The following is a 21,673-nucleotide window of genomic DNA, read 5'->3' on the forward strand; positions in this document are numbered from 1 at the left end:
GGACAACAGGCAAGATAGTTCCAACCATGGAGGAAGCCAAGCTAACCCTTATCCTTAAGCCCAACAAGGACCCAATGTTGAACACATCCTTCGTCCATCCGGACCAGACGCGTTTAATTCGGGGCAGGCAGACAGCGGGCAACATCCGGAGGGTGGTGCACCTGGTAGAAAAGGTACAAAAAAACTGACACTCCGGCGGTCCTATTGGCATTGGACGCAGAAAAATCGTTTGACCGCGTGGAGTGGTCCTTTCTATTTTGAGTGATGCAACAGATGGGTATCGAAGGAGAGTACATGACAATGGTTCGGGTGAACTATCAGACACCATCGACGAGAGTGGCAGCGAACGGCACACTATCAAGGCCCTTTAGGCTGAGCAGAGGGACAAAACAAGGATGCCCACTCTCTCCGATGTTGTATGCACTCTATCTAGAGCCCCTTCTACATGCGATAAGGGAAACGGAAGGGATACGGGGCATCCCGTCTGGTCGGGAACAGCAAAAAGTAACAGCGTTCGCAGATGACATGCTGCTCACCCTAACAACACCAATAATCTATTCAGGCGAGTAGAATCCTGCTGGATGAATTTGGGGAAGTCTCTGATCTGAGGGTGAATTAGTAAATCTGAAATACTTAACTCTGAAGGCAGGGGAACGGGACGCTCTGAGGGCAAGCATCCCATTTGTATGGAGTCCAGGGGGAATTAGATACCTGGGGGTGAGAATTACGGCAAACCTTGCGGGTTGGTATGCGGCTAACTATCCCCCTTTGTTGAAGGACATTAATCGGGACTTCCACGGGTGGAGGAATTTCCGGGTCTCGTGGCTGGGCCGACCAGCCGCAGTGAAAATAGTTACTCTCCCTCGGCTGCTGTACCTATTCCAGGCAATACCCCAAGAAGTGCCAGCAAGCCTCTTCAGGGAGTTAAAAACCCTGACCAACGAATTTATATGGGAGGGAAAAAGAGTGAGGGTTAGTAGGAACCTGATGGTGGCACCCAAACAGGAGGGGGGACTGGCGTTGCCGAACTTTCAACAGTACTATGAAGCAACACAATTGAGGGTAATTAGAGAATGGCTCCAGAAAGGGGAAAGCGGGCAAAATAAGCAATGGGTTAAAATGGATAGGGCAGTCGCACATCACAACCTCGCAGAAGTTCTGTGGCTACCGAAACATCGCAGGCCAAAGCATCTATATAAAACCTCTATAACCAAAGTTGTAGCAGAGAACTGGGATAAGCTAGTGAAAACTAAGGGGATAACGACATTTCCATCCCCTTCACGGCCATCTTCAATAATGTAGTCTTTACAACATGGGTGGAGAATGGGGCATTCACACAATGGCAGAACGGAGGTGTAGGAGGCTGAGAGACATATTCAGAGGGGGGGGGGGATATTATCCTTTGTCGACTGTAAAAGGGATTTTGGGCTGACAGAGGGGGAAAGACTCCGGTATGCGCAAATAAGGCATTGGGCGCTGAACCCCAGGAATTAGGACGCGGCAAATAGGGACACAACGCAATTCCAGAAGTTCCTCCTTTCAAACGACGGGGCCAAAGGGCTAATCTCCAATTTATACAAGATTTTGGACAACGCATCCGACAGGCAGCCGTAGCCATATATGAGGAGATGGGAAAAAATATTGGGGAGAGAGATAGGAAGGGAGGAGTGGGAAAGGTTCCCAAACTTGCAAGAGCATCCCAACTGCAAGAAGCATGGTACAAGATCCTACTAGGCTGGCACTACACACCAGCTCGACTGCACAGGATATACCCGGGAACCACGGGGGACTGTTGGAGGGCCTGTGGGATGATAGGCACGGCAGAACACATCTGGTGGGGGTGTCCAAAAATTGAGCCTTTCAGGCAAGAGGTCCAGAGGGCACAAGATCAGGCCTTCGGTCCTGGGGAGACTAGACCGCCGGAGTAAATACTGTTGGGGATTAGGGAGGGCGCAACAAGGGGGGAACCCAGGGCTCAAGAGACAGCGAGGGTGATTCTAACACTGGCAGCTATGATGTTAATAGCGCAGAGGTGGAAAAGCGCAGAGATACCCAGGATACAGGATTGGTTGCGAAAAGTATGGGAAATCATTGCACTTCAATGGGCGACATACGCCATGGACACAAACGTCCATAACTTTGCATACGACTTGGGAGAAATTCTGGCCTTTCTTAAAGATGACTTTCGGGTAATGTGGTGCCCACAACGCTTACAATTATTGGAGTTACTATGAATTTTGGTGACTGGTGCATGGAAGTAATGGACCAGAAGCTGAGCGGATGTGCCTCAAGGGGGATAAAGGGTGGGGGGGCGAGGGAGTTTACTATGTTGTAAATTCAATAAAGAGTTTAAAAAAAGAAAAGCCGTACTTAAGTTGACATCACCCAAAAAGGTCCACAATGCCTCCATATTTGAAAAGGGCACATATGAAAAGTTTGGGATTGAAATTGACATTCAATTGTCCCTCTCAGCTTTGTAGATATTTGGATTTTCATCCTTTCCTTAGTTTTGGCTAGCACTATTGATGTGCCAAAACTAATGCAACATAACACGCAGAGAAGATGGTATTTATGGAGGAATACATACACGGAAGTGCTTTGGTCAAGTTCCCTCCTTAACACTCATGCTGTATCAGCTTTGGTGGATGAAGTCACAATTGAACATAGACAGCCTCTGTCACTAGTCTTTTCGTGTTAGCAATTAAAAATGTACAAGTGTGGGGCAGAGGTTTTCTTTCACTGCCTCATTCCCTTACCACATTAAATTGCTTTATTTCATGCTACAAAGTTGCTGCAGGGGGACAAGTTTGTAATACTTCTCCCATTTGTTGCTTCTCTATGGCTCTAAATATCCAGATGAAGGCCTCCAAATGAACAAAGGGTATTGCATCTGTAGGTCCTTTGCGCTTTTTCCTTTTCCAACAGTTTTAAGGATCAGACCATTTAGCTTCTGATTTTGAGTGGTTTATGGGAAGAATATGCATAGAGAGAATGTTCGCACTGTAGAAAGGTAATCCACGATGGTGGCTAGACACTTGTGCTAGGGCTCCTTGTTTTCTACTTGAGCAAAGCTTTCCCATGAGAGGGGGCATAGATTTGAGTTGACTACTAACGGGCCAATAATATTGTAATTGCAAGTTCGCAGTATTGCACATCCAACTCCAGTGATTGACTCTCTCCCTCCCTACCCCCTTGCTTTTACTTCCACCCTGCCCCCTTGTCCTACTGCAGGGGTTGTGCCCACTCTAGGGCGAGGGAGTGTGTAACCTGTTTTGTATAACACCTAGAGGAATCCTTCCTCCATGTTATCATGTTTTCTGTGCTTCAACACATCAATTTCTCTATGAAAAAGCTATGCAACTAACTCAACATCAGGTGAGTGGGGCGGTCCCTTGACTTCTGAACATGTGTGCCATGCGAGAGGGTTTTCCTTTCCACAAAGGACATTGTTATTATTATTTTTTTTATTAAGTTTCATTTGGTCAAATATAACATTTAACACTATAAAAAGATACAGTGAGAAAACTTTTTAGATAAAAATGCATAGCCATCAATACATGAAAACATTAGATATGACAACAGAATACTGTTTAAAATGAATGTTCTACAATAAAAACCTCTAAGAACAGGTTGCTTCCCCCATTTATACAATCGCCCGACGCATAAGCACTGATCTTATTTAAAAAATTACATATCAATTCCTTGCGTCCTGTGCAAAATTACATACAATTTACATTTGTACAGAATGTATGAATGTAATATTTTCATAATTTCTTCCCAGTATGATATACAGTAACATTTTGGACAATGCTCCTGCCGTCATAAATCTCAGACCAAAATTCATTCATGTGGATAACATTCATGTCATGGACCCGCATTGAGTATCCTTTCTCATGTATGTAACTTAGGTCAATGCATTCCGTCAACAAGTGTTGTGCAGTCTCCAGTTGTTCCCCACATATTCTGCATTCTCGTTCCTGCATTATAATCATTTCCCACCTACTCCTATTCGCCAACACAGTGTGCTGGTTAAGTCTTAGGGCCTCATTAGGACCCAGGCGGTAAGGGGTTTACAGCGGCATAAACAGCGCCGACCCTTATCGCCTGATTCCGAGGTCCCTTAGCGCCATGGAGGTTTTAACACCTGCTTTTAGCAGGTGTTAAAATCCATGGCGCTAAGGGACCTGTTAAGTACGCCACCGTAATTTACGGTGGCGTAATTAACGCCTTCCCCACTCCCATTATGCCCTATGGGGCAAAAATGGGAATGGGGAAGGGTAAATGGGTTAATGGGCACTTACCGCCCCACTCACCTCGGAATGGGGCGGTTAGTCCGCCAACCACCATGGCGTAAACATAGTTTACGCCATGGTGGTAAAGGAACGACCCAGGCGGTAACTTACCGCCTGGGTCGTAATGAGGCCCTTAGTAGAAGGATAAACCTCCTTAACTTTGTGTTTTGCAGTTTAATAAGGTAGGAGCATGCAGTGTCATGTTGGAACGCTTGCATAGAGTATAACTTGTAGCTGGACTTCCCAGCTAGGTAGGCGGTTCGCATATCCCTATCCCAGATCATTGCCATTTTTTTTTTATTTCAGAAGATTTTGTGGCCAAGTTGTCATCTGGCATAATTTCATCAAGAAAGTGGTCAATCTCACTGTAGCATTTCTTCAAAGCCGTAAAGGTGCACATCTTGATCACAGAAGTATGAATACACAGTCAGTATTGCCTACACTTAACTTTATTTTAAGATAAAAATGACACACTACAATCAATTTCCGGGTGGTCAAGGGCATCAATGCCAACTCGGAGCATATATCTTCCACTGGAACACACTGAGGGAGACCCAAGGCACTCCCCCAATGTTTCCCTTCCAATTGCTTCAGCCAGTCAGTCTCTTTGGCAGAGACTACTTCAAGACCATAGAGTGTGCTAGGAATTATACAGGGTTATACAATTTCAATGGGCCCTCTGCAGAGTACCCAGCAGATTTAGAATTAAAATATCTAGTAGCCTTAAACATTGTGACAGTCTTGCAGACTATATTTTTAGACAGAGTCACTTTGTTTAGATTATTTGAAATGAGCATTCCAAGATACAGGTAACTTTCTACTTCTTCCAAAATATTGTTATCAATTGTCCATCTAAGTCTCTAAGCTTTACGGTTCAATTTGATCGTCATGACTTTAGAGTTGCACTGATAGAGAACCAAAACATGTTGTTCAGAGTATAGTGCCAATTTGTTTAGGCTATGTTGTAACTCTAGCGCAATCTGATCAAAGATTAGAATATCATCTGCATAGGAAAGCCAAGTAATGGGATGGACACCTATACGAGGAGGATGGTTAGTACTATTATTGAAGGTTCTTTGAAGATCTGAGATGTATATGTTGAAAAATATTGGGGCCGAAGTGCACCCTTGTTTTAAGCCATAATTAACAAGGATTTGTTCACTTAACCCACCCTCTTGATCAATTCTAAGCTGCACCGTATTGTCAGTGTACAGTAATCTAACAAAATATAGAATTTGAGAGCGTAGACCACCTTTCTCCAACTTTCGCCAGAGTATCTGGCCATCAACAATGTCAAAAGCTTTGCTTTAATCTATATGACAAATATACAATGCTTTGATTTTTGATAACAAAGTAGTATGAATGAGGTATGTTAGAACCCAGATATTAGACATGGTGGTTTAACCCTTGCGGAAGCCAGATTGTTGGTTACTAAGAATATTATTTTCAGTTATCCACACATTTATGTAGTTTAACAACAATTTGCCAAAGATTTTGACACGAGTCAATCATAGCGAGAATTCTATAATTAGACGGACTGTCTCTGGGACCTTTTTTATAGATATGTATTAACACTGAACATCTCCAGGAAGATTTCACTGAAGAGGATATAAAGAGTTGAGGTCCATATTTTTGCATTATTCTTATATAGTAAATTCAGCAAGCCATCAGGACCAGGGGACCTAGATGACTTCATATCCCCAATTATTTTTTCGATTTCAGCTTCAGAGAACTTTCAAAATTCTTTGTCCTATATGTTCCAGTAATCATTACTAACTTCAGAGATTTGTTCTCGATAGTAGAGACACAGTATTTAAATTCTCCAGCAATCAATAGAAATTGGGTTAATATCTCTAATAGCTAGCATTTCAAAGTTATATTTTTTATAATTGTGCCAGAATCTTTGCATATCATCTTTTAGCGCCATGAACATTGAGGTTCCACTGTGCAGACTATGTAGAGCCTTTATGCATCATGTACCAATTTTTATATTGCATTTTCAATTTCCTCACTCTCAAAGTTCTTGTCTCAGGGTCCTGAATATTTCTTTTTAGCCAATGAATCTTGCTATGATATTCTTTTTTCCTATTTGCTACAGACGATTCATGTGTGTTCCTATGAGTACAACTGTTAGAGGTGATTTTATGTTGCTGGTTCAAAATCACTCATAGTGAATTCCGTACTGTAAAGTAAAAGGCCTCCATATTGGCAAATGTAGGAAGCGTGTCCTCAGTCAGAGTGTGTTTCTGTTCCATTTTATATGATTACCCTTATTATTGATACAATACTTTCCTTTCAGCTTCCCCTGATCAGCCTTATATGCTATTTTCAGAGAGAATTCAATTACAACGCGATCATTAAGATTATTGGCTATATGGTTAAAATCAGTGATAGGTGTAAGCCCAACTAATGAAGATAGTACAAAGTCTATCCAGGAGAATTGTCACCCATTTGACCAAGTGTAAAATAGATCGTCATACCCCACATTAATCAGTTGGTATAATTTGTATTTACTAATCAGTGACATCCAAGGATTTTGGCTAATTGACCTCTCATCTTGTTAATAATTTGTGTCAGTCAACAGTCCGTCTGAACTTAAGGCTGCCACTGTGAGTCCCCTACTTAAGAAGCCTTCACTTGAACGTCTGTCTTCAAACTATCGCCTTATCTCACTTTTACCGTTTCTTATGAAACTTCTCGAGTCACTGGTTTCTCCCATGTTGTCTTCGTACATGGAATCTACAAAGCTTTTTGACCCTGCCCAATCAGGCTTTGGACCTGGTCGGGGGACAGAGTATCCTAGTCTTGGTTCATGACGACATGGCCAGGCTGGTGGATGCAGGCAGCGTTTGACCCCATAGACCCGCCCCTTCCTGCTTGCCCGTCTGGCTCGGGTTCGAATTGCAGGTCAGGTGCTCACCTGGTTCACCTCGTTCCTGGCCAAGAGACCCCAGACTCTTATACTCCCTCCTTTTCTTTTGAGTTCTTTTTCTCTTCTTTGGGGTGTTTCTTAAAGCTCCGCTTTGTCTCCTATTCTCCTCAATACTTACATCTGGCCTCTTGTGTGTCTCATCCACTCCTTCGACATCAGGTGCTACTTGTACACCGACACTCAGATCCTGATCCGTTTAGATCTTGAACAGGCAGAGTTGTTGTTGTGCCTAGTGCAGTGCCCGGCGGCTGTGGGGGACTGGATGAATCTCAATTGGTTGCAGTTGAATGGAGACAAGACAGAGGTGTTGGTGGTGGGTTGCCCTCCTGATCGTTCCCTCTGGTATCCTCCCTTTGGCCTTCCTCTCTGGGTCCTCTCCCAGTCCCGGCCGATAATGTGAGGAATCTGGGTGTGATAGTCTCCGCCTAACTTTCCATGGAGTCACACAAGTTGCTGCTGTCTGCAAAGCAGGGTATTTTCATCTTCGAATTTTGAGGAAGGTACTCCTGCATCTACATCCTCCCGTAGTTGCAGCTTTGGTGCTTAGACGCTTAGACTATTGCAACTCATTATATCGGTCTCAACCAAAGGGCCTAATTACAGCGGCTCCAGCGCCTTCAAAATATGGCTCCCCGGGTTGCCACTGGCTCCCCTTATGGGTCCTCATATCACCTGTGTTGCGCTTTTTGCATTGGTTGCCAGTTACTAAGCGTAATGTTTTCAAGGCCCTTTGCTTAGCACTTCGTGCCCTGCATGACCAAGGGGCTGAATACCTCTGCGACAAGTTTACTCATTACCTTCCTACGCGACCATTATGCTCTGCTGCCGCGGGTCTATTTGTTCCTTCATTTCGTCTTTCCTGCATTCGTGGGCAAGCGTTCTCGGTCGCCTCAGCTCGACTATGGAATAGTCTTCGCTGACCCTGAAAAATTCCCCAAATCACTTTACTTTCAGGAAGGCGTTGAAAACATTTTTGATTCAGCATTAGTGACTGTAGTTGATTTGTCTCTCTCCTCCAGCACCATGATGCCCTCAGGTGAACGAGTGCCTAATAAGTTAACATAACATAGCAATATTGCCCTTTGGGATGTTTTATTTTCCATGAATCCATCAGATGTTCTATCTGATTTACGATGGATTCTGTGTTATTTCCTGGCGGGTTATATACGGTAATCAGTAGGATTTCTGCTTTCCACTCCACCCCTTGGATGTCTATCGTAGTGGCTAAAATATGATTAGAGCTACAATCTAATTTCTGAATTTTTGCCAGCAGATGGTTAGAACCACCAATAAGACCACCAAACGGCCTACCTAACTTATTTTTCTGTGCATGGGTTTGGTGGGTTGTATATCTGTCAATGTAGAGAGTTTCCCTCAGCCAAGTCCCCTGCAATAGTATAATGTCAGCCGCTAGTAATAATAGAGTGACTTCAGGATTAGATATAAAGGAGCGGTATCCTCTAGTGTTCCAGGACCTGATGTTAAAAGTGATTGAAAATGGAAGCCACGATCAGTCCACTTCTTCCAAATTCTTAGCCTTTGGGGCATAGTTATCTTGTCTCATTATTAAGTTGCCTTTCGATTGGAGCTCAAGACATACCCTGATAACTGTAACATTTATCAAAGTGTCCGTATGACTTGCACTCTTTCCCTCCAATATATGTTTATTTTCTGAAGGCTCCCTATGGAGCGGCACCCTTGTAAATTCACAGCCAAGATCACGGTGTCTTGTGTCATTATTAGCTCAGCTTTAATGGGTGATCCCCATTGTAAAACAGCCCAATTAGGTCCCCAAAGTGACCGTGGGGTCTCAACTCTCTTTAACTCACAGGATGAAATCTTACTGAGTGCCAGGAGTTGATGTAACAGTTCACAAACATATTAGAGCGATTCAAGAAAGGGTTTGCAGTGGTAGCATATAGATCTGTAACCAAGATCAGTGCTCATGCTCTTGAAGACATCATCAAGGTCCAAGTTCATTTGGAGAGGCAAGAAAGCTAGGATCCCCACAAAACCCTGCTTGGAAACTCCAGATTGGGGCGCCTGGGGGCTCCCCGATCTTCGGGCCTATAGAGTAGCGGCACAGCTAGCACACATCCAGGCATGGCAAACCATTACAGATCGCCCCAGATGGGTGGAACTAGAGCAAGCCCAACTGCTGCTCCCCCTGCGATTCCTCCCACACATCCAGCCCCCCTTGTGAGAACGCTGGAAGACGCTCCTGCGAACCATTAAGCATACGTAGAGCTCATGGGACTGGGCATTGAAGCAAAAAGGAATCCCAAGGGGGCAAAGTCCGCTCTCCCCTATCTTCCACAATCCAAACTTCTCACCGGGAGTGAACCCCCGAAACTTCCAGAACTGGATCGACGGCGGCCTCGAGACCCTGGAGCAGCTATACGCCCGAAACGCGCCACACACATTCGAACAATGTAAGGCGATGTTTCAACTACAGAAAACGGACAGATTTACGTATTGCCAACTCCGTCACTGGTGCTCACAACCCCAGACCTTCTGGACGGCTATCCGCCCCTTTATCCCCCTGGAACTAACTCTGAAGGACCTACCACCCCGGGGTAGGGTCTCAACCCTATACAGACGCTTCTTGGGGGACTTCCTAAGCGCAAGAACGCGATGCATGGCGCAATGGGAGCCCGATCTGGGCCACCCAATCGAGGACCAGTCCTGGGTGGACATCTGGACCCGTACCCACTCCTCTTCTACCTGTGTGACCAACAAAGAATGCGCATACAAGCTGCTCCTACGTTGGTATTACCCCCCTCTCAGACTACACCACATGAACACGCGGGTGGACCCTTCGTGTTGGAGGGGGTGCTCCCAGCCCGGCTCCTTTTTCCACATGTTGTGGGCTTGCCCAAAGTCCGACAATTCTGGGAACAGTGCCTATCGACAATTCAACAAATCACCGGGAGTGCTCTCCCCTTGGAGCACGAAACAGTCCTGCTAGGGGTCCCGACCCCCATGGTCTACCACCGCTCCAGAAACAGAGCAAAACTAGTGACACATTGCCTTCTGGCTGGCAAAATCGTGCTAGCCCCCTTCTGGAAGTCCCCGGACGGCCCCTGTATGGCCCACTGGTAGGGTAAACTTTGGGACATCCTAATTGCAGAAAAAGTGACCGCGGCAAGGATTTGAGTTTTGCATCGCTTCCAGAATTTATGGGCCCCAGTGCTGGAGTACGACCAACGTTTCCCCGCCCTAACATTCAAACCTCTCAACGGTCGATGGACTCTTAAGGATCAAGAGCCTGCCTGAGGGACAGGGCAGAGGTCAGCCCCATGGAACACAGGAACTGGGGCGGGGGGGCATTGGGGTCTGAGGAGGGGGAGAGACTCAAGCTATAGGGATTTGCCATCAATGGGTAAGTTGATGCTTGTTATGCTATGCTGCATGTAAATTGTCCTGCCTTGGTTTAAAATAAACATTTAAAAAAAAAAAGACATCATCAAGGTCCACCATAGAGAATTTTAGAGGCAAACAGTTCCCCGCTCTATGCGTCATATTTCCATCGCCTGTGTCCAAACAATAATTTCCCAAAATGTATTCCGATTGCTGTGTGTTTATGGCCCGTTGACCAGTGCCACTAGGGCGACATGTAGGATAATTTCCCGTTCTAGTATGTTGTACTGACTGGAAAAAATTCTCTTGAATTTGCATGGTTCCAGACATTGGATCATTATTAAATAATTTGTTGGAAGTTTTAAGCCAGGGATATTACCCTGGTCTTTTTTTGGTTTTGCTTCGTCCACAATTTCGAACCCGCCAGGGGTTTCAAGGCAAGTCATTCTTGGGAAAGACAGAGGACAGGGCCTGTGATACCATCCTGGTATTGGTGGGATTATCAGTGCCAGAATTGGCAGTTAATGCACCATGCTTAGACATTTTGGTATGCTTCCTGCCAAAGGCAGGAACAGTCTTGCCGCCTTTCTTTATGCGTTCTCCAACTGATGATACATTTTTTTTACCACTATTTGCCTCCATCTGTGGCTGTTTTGCTGTATCAGAGGAATGAATAATAGGGGACCTTATTAGGTTCTGAGTATCCTGTATAGTTATAATGGAAGCAGCTCTCAGCAAAGGCCCACTTCTAAGGCCCCTGTCTGCCTCCAGAACGCTAATTGGGGTCCTTCCTGCACCTTAATCACAATGATGCTGCCACCTCACTCCTCTAAGAAATCGGACTGCCTTGACTTTACCTCCTCCAGAACTATCGGTTAGTTCACTGCTTATGGATTCACTCCTACCGCCTTTGACAATCACTGTTCTTTCTGCTTGTTACTCCCACATTGTCATCCTGATGCGGAGTGCTTCCTAAAACTTTTTGCTAACATCTGATTCCAAGATTGAAAAGTCAAATCTTGCTGTTTTTGCTTTGTGCTAAAAAGTCAAATCTTGCTGTTTTTGCTTTGTGCTAAAAAGTCAAATCTTGCTGCCCATTGCAAAATTATCTGTATTTTGCTTGTATACTGTTTCTTCTCTGTAACTTGCCAGCCCAGTGACCTCGCCACTGTCTTTTGTCCCACACCTACCTGCCTTAGCCCCCCCAGTACCTCCATCCTCTCCTCGCTTCCACCCCAATGGCGCTTTCTGTTTCTCCTATCTTTTTCAACTGCTTCTCCATTGACTATCCTTCCCTTCTCACTAAGTCTGGTAGGAAGAAGTTCAAAAAGGATATCTTGGCCTCTAACCCTGGTCTTTCTATTGCCGAAACCTACTCCAATGCTTCCGCCAGACAGACCCTCACCAACATCCTCTTTGGCGTTCCTTCGCCAGATCTATGGACTCCTCATATGGTCTCTGTGCTCTGCCCTATCACCTCCTCTCCCATTAATGGTGGCACTCGCTGGGAAGTTCTCATGGCTTCCTTCGACTCCTCTAAAGTCAAATCAATTGAGAGCGACGAAGAGGAACTGCTCTCAAATCCGTCAACGATCCAGAGGAAAATTAAAGAGCTCGACTGGATACAGACCCTGGACAAAGCATCAGAAAACAAACTAACTCACCACCTAACGCCTAATACAAATAAATTGAACGAACTTCACGGCTACATAAAACAATTCCCGAACAGACAAGCCAGGAATTGCCTCCTAAGAGCAAGGCTCAACTTGCTCCCAACGAATGAGATCAAAGCTATTAGAGGACTTTCAGATACGAGTAATTGTCGACTATGTCACAACCCAAACGAAAAGGAAACAATACGGCATCTTCTCCTCCGCTGCAGGGAAACAGACAAATTAAGGACTCACTATATGCAATACTTTGCTTCTGATCCATCGCTGGAGCCGGAACTCTGATGATGGTCAAGGATGATTAGCGGCGATAGGCCAACGTGGCTAACGGCAACAGCAAAAATGATCCAACATGCGTTGAGTCAACTTGAAACCACCCTTGAATAAGGGCTCAACACAATGTATCGGACCAACAAAAAAAATCAAAGGGCCGGAGGTCGGCTGAAAACGCAAGCTCAATCCGTGAAAATTAAATAAACTTGAAAGATAACTTAGTACTGCAGATATCGTTTTGTAAAAATCATTTATTTGATTAAAAAAAAAATAATAATAATAATTAATGTCTACCTAATTGGCAATGTCATGGTCCAAGGCCCTCAGGCCAATCTCCTCTTTGATAGGCGCTTCCCTTTCCTCATCAATTTCCTCTCATCTCCTGCTGTCCCCTCTTCTCCCCCCTTGGCTACCTTGCCCTCTCTCTCCTCCTCTGGCCCTCCTAGGGCTCTTTCTCCTCCGCAGGGTGTACCTCTGATCTGTACCCCTCCCCCGAAGGTCTTTAAGGCTGGCAACCTTCTTCATATTGCCACTCTCAACTCTCTGTCTACAGTCAAACACTCCTCTGACATCTGCCACCTCCTTGATAAACTAGACCTTGATGTCCTTGGTGTTACTGAGACATGGTTCACGGCCAGCTCTGTCACGAGCTTTAACACTCTCCTCCCTGATGGCTACAAGATCCTCTCAGCATCCAGATCCTCCCGGTCCAGTGGGGGGGTAGCCCTGATATTTCCTAAGAGGATTCCTGCCCCTCTCATTCCCACTCAGACCTACTCCTCTTTTGAATGCCTTGTCTGTAAGCTTTCTCTCTCACCTACCCACTCTCTTACTGTGGTTACCATCTACCGGCTTCCTGGTCAAATCACCTCATTTCTCTCTGAGTGGGCAGACCTCTCCTCCTCTCTCCTGGCCTTTACCACTCAACTCCTCCTCCTCAGTGACCTCAATATACATTTAGACTCTCCTTGCTCCTCCTCTATACTCTTCTCTCTCTGCGACTCCCTCTACCTGTCCATCCTCCCCTCTGGCCCGACTCACTCTGGCGGGCCCACACTTGATGTCTTGATCTCCTCTGACCTCCCCCTCTCCATCCCTCTGACTACTCCTCTCTCCTGGAGCGATCACTTCCTCCTCTCCTCTCCTCTCATCTCTCCCTCTCTTACCCCCCAAGCCAAGCCAAGCCAAGCCTACACCAACACTGCCACCTACCTTCTCGGACATCCGGCCCATGAAGCGTGTGTCAGTTGAGGCTTTTGCCACCACTTTCTCCACCCCTCCACCTTTGGCTGTCTCACATCCTGAAACAGCCCTTCCTCTGCTCTACTCTTCAATTTCTGATATGCTTGATGCTCTTGCCCCTGTCATGAGGATCCGTTTGAAGTCCAAAGCCAAGTGCAATTCCTGGTATGACTCTGACCTAGCTACACTTAAACGTAAGTGTAGGGCGGCTGAGAGGAAATGGAGGACTTCCTGTTCATCCTCTGACAAACTGGCCTGTCGCCTGCTACAAAGGCAATACTGACTCTCTGTCCTCACCAAGAAGAGAGTCCACATTCAAGATCGTGTCTCTGCGGCATCTAACAACTCGGCCGAACTCTTTAAAATCTGCAAGGAGCTGGCCAACCCTGCTGCAGTCTCTACCGCTCCTGTTGCCTCCCAGGCTCTTTGCAATGCCATTGCCTCTCACTTCATTTAAAAAACCCAGGACATTCTGTCCACCCTTTCCACCCACACCCCTCCTCTCCCCTCCCCATCAGTGCTTGCTGACCCTCCTTTAGCCACCCCCCCACCATCCTTCTCGTCCTTTCCTCTTTTCTCCCCTGACGAGCTCGCTAGACAAGTCCGATCTATGAAAGCCTCGTCAAAACAGGTTCATCCCTGATCCTCTAAAACCATCAAGGACCACATTGACACCCTCGCTCCAGCCCTTGCTGATTTTTGCAACCACTCCTTTGCCTCGGGATCCTTCCCCTCCCCTCTGAAGCACTCCTTTGTGCATCCTCTTCTCAAGATCCCACAGCTGATCCTTCTTGTCCAGCTAACTATCGCCCAATTTCCATTACTCCTTTCTTGGCAAACTCCTGGAAAAGTTGGCCATCTCTCAGTTTAACCTTCATTCCAATTCTGTTGGCTGTCTCCATGACCACCAGTCTGGCTTCAGAGCTGCCAGAAGCACGGAAACTGCTCTACTGAACATCCGTGAAGATCTGCTCTCCAACCTTGACCCCAACATTCCCTCTGTCCTCATCCTCCTCGATCTCTCTTCTGCCTTCGACACAGTCAACCATACCATCCTGATCAACGGTCTCCGTGAAAACCTGGGTATCACTGAACAGGCTCTGGCCTGGCTGGCCTCTCCTCTCAGATCGACACTCCCAGGTCCAACTTGGGTCCTTCCTTTCATCTATCTTCCTCTCTACCTATGGTGTTCCCCAGGGGTCTAACCTCTCGCCCTGGCTTTTCAACCAATACCTGGCAACTCTCACATACTGCATTGCCACTTTCTGCTCAAATTTACAATGCTACGCTGACGACACTCAACTCATTTTCAGGCTGCCCTCTGCCACCTCCTCTCCCTCTCTCATCTCTAATTGCCTAACTGCCATTCAAGATTGGTGTGCCGCCAATGATCTTTGTCTGAATGCCAGCAAGACGGAGATCCTCCTTATCGGCACACCTTCACTATCCTTTCCCCTCACTCTCTGGCCCTCCTCCTATCCCCACCTGCGAGGCTAAGAACCTCAGTGTCATCTTTGACTCCACCCTTTCCTTCTCCGCCCACATCTCTGAGGTCTCTAAAAAATCACATTTCCGACTGCACCTCCTCAGAGGTACTCTGCCTTTCCTCTCCTTCCCCCAGAAATACATGGTATCCCAACCTCTGGTTCTCTCTAGCTTGGACTATTGTTACAGCCCCTTTCTAAATCTACCTGCCTCTACTCTCCGCCCTCTGCAACTAATCCAGAACAGGACTGCAAGACTTGGCCTTGGCCTCAAGCCCTGGGATCGTATCTCTCCAGCTCTGAAATCTCTCCATTGGCTCCCAGTGGATGCAAGGATTAAATTCAAAACCCTCTGCATTGTCCACAAGGCTTTCTGGTGCCTGGGTCCAAAATACCTTCAGCTATCCCTCCGCAAATACCTCCCCTCTCGAGCTCTTTGCTCCTCTACCTCCACCTCCCTCAGGGTCAGTCGTTTTTCAAAGAAACGAGCTGGGGGTAGATCTCTGTCTTCGGCTGGGGCCTCCCTCTGGAACAGCCTCCCTGCCACTCTAAAACATGAGGAGAACCACCTCTGGATCCGGAAGCACCTCAAGACCTTCCTCTTTTCTTCTGCCTTTGCTCCCCCTCTCCCCTGCTGATCTGTTCTCTCTTGGCACTGAGCACCTGGCCATCCTCTGTCCTCCGGGCCCAGGTACCTGCTCACCCTGCCACCCTCCCGCACTGGCTCCGGGCCACCCTTTGCACTGGGGTCTGTATCTGTACCCATACAGCCCCCCACCCCCTTTCCTTCCTGCACTTTTCAGACCTACCCTGTCTGCTGCCTTAAAACTAGCACTTGCAAATTGCTGGCTGCACTAAAACTGTTTGTTGCCTTTATTATTTATTCATTGTTATTTATCTGTTTCTCCTCTGCTTCGTACTTTCCACTTCTCCCCCCTTCCATGCACTATTCCCCTCCCCCTCTCCCATGCACTTGCGCGTTCTCAATGTCACTGGGCCTTGTAAAATCGCTGTTTTGTTCTCCCCTGTTCCCCTCCCTTGCCTTGTCGCGATCTGAAACACTTGTGTACGAGCGCGATATTAATAAAATATCAATATCAATAGCCATCTTATCCCCATCCAGGTTTTGCTTTCCAGATTCAGGTGTTCTCACGGCAATTTTACAATTTTTTTAAGTTGGAATTTCATAAACAATTGTTCCATATTAATGTTTTTACACAAATCAAGCAAATAATAGAATATAATTAAAAATGCAGTCTCCATACTAAAACTCTCTGGACCAGGAGAGTCTGGAGAGGACGGGCTCTCATGGTTACCTGTCAGTGTCGCATATGCGTTCATGGCAATCGCAGTTAAGTGTCAAATCCTTAGTAGAATGGTTTGTGGCCATAGCTTGTTGAGAGTCAGAAGGTATAGCAAAGTCATCAAAGAGGAATTGCTCATTAACAACCCAAACGAGGCAAAAAAGAAATGTTGGCTCTATGACTGGATCAGAACTGAAGATGAACAAGTAAAACTCAAGTTAGAATCTTACATCCGCACAGAAACAAAAGCAATGAACAAAACACCAAGCTACTTAATTAAGTTTCCATGTCTCATGTATCGGACACCATTTATGCGTTTTAGACTAAACTTTTTCAATACAAAAGAAATACTATTGCAAGGAAACAAGATGAACAGAAATAACCAACTATGCCAACTATGCAACATAGAAGAATTGACATTGAAACAGCTTGTACATTTATGCAATGAACTAAGCTTGACTAGAACAAAATACTTTTTTCATAAATGAACCACGCATAAGAGACGTTGATACCTGGTGGCACAAGCTGGGAAAAACAGAAAATGTGAAATACATTTTTGCCTTAGGGAAATTACTGCACGAGGTGTTTCAAAAAGATATATGGGACGTTATACTTGTAAAATAGAAAACAACTCCTAATCGCTCAACATTATAGGAAATGTAACGACGAATATAGTGTTTTCATCACATGTTGGCAAAGGATTGCAATAAACCATAAGCCGAATAATTTTTTTTTTGTTAAAGTCCATGTTTAAGCTCATGTCTATGGGCATCACCATATTGTCCTGGAGGGAAGTGTTACCTTGGATTGTGGTAAGATCTGGAGCGACTGCTGTCTTCGGGTGAGAGCTAGTTTTGCTGTTAAGATTACAGTTAGGTTTTAAGAAGGGTGTTATCTTTCCTCGTTGACACTCAAGGCCATTCAAGTCACAGATGGAGTTAGTAATCCCTGCCATAGTAGACTTTGCCTGCTTTAAGTGCTTCTTAGTTGCCTGCTTTTTTAGGTTATGTGCAGCATTTAATGTTCCCATGCATAATGGGTGGCTCCTGGTAACTGCAGGCATATTTAAGAGTAAAAGGGTACGTAGTAGTGACTTATGTTGTGCTGAAGATCTCACTACGAGAGTGCACTCAAAGCGGGTTTGTTAAAGAGTTCAAGGTACCGAGTACCCCACGGTCACCTTTTCATGTCAGAAGCAGTCAAGGTAGTGATTTGTTTGAAGGCTCCAAGGTGTAGATCACCTCGCAGTCACCTTCTTCAGGCAAAAGAGCAGCAGGAATAGCTGTATGCATGTGGCTATTAAGGTTTTATTACTCTAAAACGTCCATAAAAATAAGTAAAGGCTCCAAGGTTTAAAAACTCTGTGGTCGCCTGTTTGCTATGAAAGTAGAGGTGGGACAGCAGTGTTAAAACACCACTTCTGGGATGCTTAGGGATCCCCGCAAGTATCTCTATGAACGGTGGGGAAAGGTGCAGAGGCAAAATAAAAAGTAGAACTCTGTGCGAGCAAACACACGATGGGGAACCAACCTCAGTGGTCAGATCCTCGCTGTCCACAAAGTTCTTTCCGGTCTCATGTCCAAAACACAGACCACCATTCGCACACCTTCCGCTCCGCGGCGGGTGTGGGATTTTAAAGTTTGTATCTGCATGATTACAGCAGCTGACATGCCTCCTCAATAATCAAGGAAGAAAGACTTCCACCACAGACCACATTTCACACACCTTCCACTCCGTGTTCCGCAGGGGGTGTTGGATTTTAAAGTTTGTACCTGCTTTCACACACCTTGCGGCCACAATATGTTATTTTGATTTATGCTGCGCACAGCTGCAATTTGCATGGTCTCCATCCACTCACAAGGCTCTTAAAGAAAAGTGAGTCGGGTTGGTTAGTGATGGAGAGAGGGGTAGGATAGAGGTTGTTCTCGTCTGTTGATGCATGCACAACTGGCATCTGTGCATGTGTGCTTTCCAGGTGTGCTTTGTTTTGTGCACTGGGCTTGTTTTATCCAGAAAGGTGATGTCCAGTGACTGGGCTGTTTGTTGTCTGTATTGGGTTTGTTGTATGATTTGAGAGGGGTTTGTGTTTTGCATCTATTTGGTGGGTTGTTTTACTAGCCCGATGGGCATGTGTAGTATGTGATAGTTTTAGGGAATTGGAAAAGAGAAAGGGGTGGTTAATTGGCTTCTGCTAATCTCTGGGTATTAAGTAGTTTAATTGTTGGTTCTTCATTCTTTATTGTCCCGTGTTTGCTTTGGTCCAGTTGTATCATTCGTAGAGGCGTGCATCTATGTTTATCTCATTGAGTTAAATAGCCAGGCTTTTAATAGTTTCCTGAAAGTTAGGTGGTCTTCCATAATTATTTCCTTTGGTATAGAGTTCCACAATTTGGCTATCACATACGAGAAGGGTATTCCTCCGAATTTCCCTTTCTCGTAGTGTCTTGTTTCTATTTGGAGGTCGTTGCTCGATCAGAAGTCTATTGCTGGTTGGTAACGGGTGATTTTTGCTTGGAGGAATTCGGCTCGATGTCTGTCTAGTCATCTATGGGCAGTACAGAGGCCTTTGAAGTTAATGTGTTTCTTTACTGGTAGCCAGCGTAGCTTCTCAGTGTGTTGAAGAATTTCTTCAGAGAAAACAAGAATCACACTGGTGCTGTTTGTTACACTTTTGTGATTGCCACACACTCTGAAAGTTATGCTCCACTCCTGAATACCTTCTACTAGAAGGGCAGCCTTCTTGCCACTATTGTTTCCCCACTTCCTCTTTACAACTTCAACTCAAGTATTGCTTCTGGGAGAACAAGAAACACTTTGGTGCTGTTTATTAAACACTTGTGATTTGTGCTCAATTCCTTCTGAATATCTTATACCAGAAGTGCAGCCTTCTTGCCATTCTTGTTTCCCCACTTCCTCATTAACCAAATAGCGACAATAATTTTGTCTCACTCTGACTCTTCTTTGACTTTGGCAATGTAGGTTTAAGCCAGTTCCTTTTATGACCTTCTTTCAATATGAGCAATAGTTTTTATAAACGTGTGTTTTCTCATTTGCCCCCTCTTAGCTTTGGCAATGATTGTCCTTTTAAACTTTCCTTGTTACAGTTCTCTTTTGGCTTTGGCAATAGTTTGTATTGGGTTATTTAATTATTGCTCCTTCTTGTCGCTGGCCTTCAACCTACCCACATGCAATAAGCACACCCCTTTTGTCTGGGGATCAAACTCTTATTATTTCACTTGCTTCTTTCCAAGTCAGATTGGTTTACAAAATAACGATTTGTCTGCTTTCTGTCAGATCGGTATTCAGAATTAGTTTTCCTTTTGAATTTTGCTCTACATGTAGTGTTAAGGCTCCCGTTCTGAGCAAGCGAGCGGTTACGAAGCACTCCGTTGTCACAATATCTTAGTGAACTCACTGGGTCTGGCGTATGGTTTGTTTGCCTCGCTGCCTCCAGGTCCTCTGCTTCAGCTGCTTCTCGCGGTGCGGCAAACCGCTTCCTTCAGTCTCCTCAGGCCCTCCCTACTCGAACAAGGACCTCGCTCTGCTCCAAAGGCTCTCCGGTGCTCTCCTGCCACCCGAGACAGCCTTACCTCGGGAAAAGCTTTTTAAAAGTACACTTCCCGCTGCTCGACCTCTGCAATTAAGGTGTCTAGAGGAAAAGACCCGCTCAGGACCCGCATCTGCCGACATTCGACTCGTTCACAGCTCCTCCATTTCCTACTACTGCTCTGCTCTTTCTCCTTACTAATGGCCTGCACCCGAGGTGGGCCTTTTGAGCCTCCCAGTCTCCCTTGGGTGTGGGTCATTTCCACTAATGAGCTGCACTTTTCAGTTTCGGGCCTCTTCAGCCCTCTTCTTCGTCCCAGTACTCTGGGGATTATGGTACCTGTAGTCCTTAACGTAAGAATCAGCTTTTCTCATGGGAATATTAATATCATGCTCATTTCTTTCCTTAATTTTATTCCCTGAAGGAACATCATAAGGATTAATTCAAAGAATTTGCTTTACAGAGAAATAAAGATCTTCAGGGTCTAACTTGTTTTTATTTACAGACTCATCTTTACTATTCCTTTGGGAGTCAGGGGAGCTTTCACCTCTATGAATCTTCATGATTTTAAAAAGGGTTTCTTTTCTCCCAATGCATAAGTGGTTATGAATGTTTTCACCCACATTAAGATATTCAACTTGGGAAGTTAAAAGCTCTGACAGCAAGCCATTACATAGATTGGCATCACTTACATTTCTTCCCTAAGGGAAGGCAAATACTGCGCTTCACCCAACAGAGTCCTCCTATTCCCGTGGGGCCCTTCTCCTCCCAGACAATCGTCCCGGTTAATACAACCCCCACAGAGTCAGGATCTGGAAGTGTCTGCCTTTTCCTGGCTCCCTCAGAGGAGACTTTAGGTAGGGTCTTTGTGAGGACTCCACCCGCACATTCTTATATTAGGGTGGTCAGCTGTTCAGCATTTGTGGGACTTCCATGTTTTTGAAGACAGTGTCCTAACGGGCAGAGCAAAGTGTTTTCTTATTTTCTAATTGGTTTACCTTCCTCACTCACCCCTATCCATCTCTGAGCATTGCAGTATTTGCTTGCTTGTTTGCTCCTAGGTTATGTATGTTATGTTATGTTAACAGTACATAAAGTGCAAATGGTCACCCGAAGGCATCTTGGCGCTATACCCGAAGAAGTACACAGTCAAACTGACAGAGCCAGGGGGACATAAAAAGAATGCTTTCGAGGCACATCGAAAGAACAAATGGGCCTCTGTAGCACAGAGGCAAAATGATAGAGAATTCCATGCTTGTGCCGCAGCCACTGAAAAAGCTCGACCACCGAGATGGGAGAACTTTAGCTTTGGAATTTCGATAGTCAACGTAGATTGAGAGCACAGTGTGCAAGGGGGAATATACGGACAGAATTTTATCGGAAGATATTCTGCCCCTTGCTTTTAAAAGGCTTTGTGCACAATGCACAAAGACTTAAACAGCACACGCTTCTCAACTGGGAGCCAGTGAAGCTGGCGAAGAATAGGGGTCATGTGGGAACCAAAGGGGGGATGCAGCACTGCTCGAGCTGTCACGTTCTGCAACAACTGGAGACAATGGAGTAAGTAAA

At 45.5% G+C, this 21,673-nt stretch overlaps 1 protein-coding gene across 8 annotated transcripts in view; it reads right to left on the reverse strand.

The window, feature by feature from the left end:
* The window catches only part of IL15 (interleukin 15), a 1,104,687-nt gene that overhangs the window by 609,334 nt on the left and 473,680 nt on the right, over nt 1-21,673 (reverse strand). The gene's annotated exons all lie outside the window — the stretch shown is intronic.

Source organism: Ambystoma mexicanum, chromosome 6q (genome assembly GCF_040938575.1).
Source record: "Ambystoma mexicanum isolate Mex_15411 chromosome 6q, UKY_AmexF1_1, whole genome shotgun sequence".
NCBI classification, from domain to species: domain Eukaryota; kingdom Metazoa; phylum Chordata; class Amphibia; order Caudata; family Ambystomatidae; genus Ambystoma; species Ambystoma mexicanum.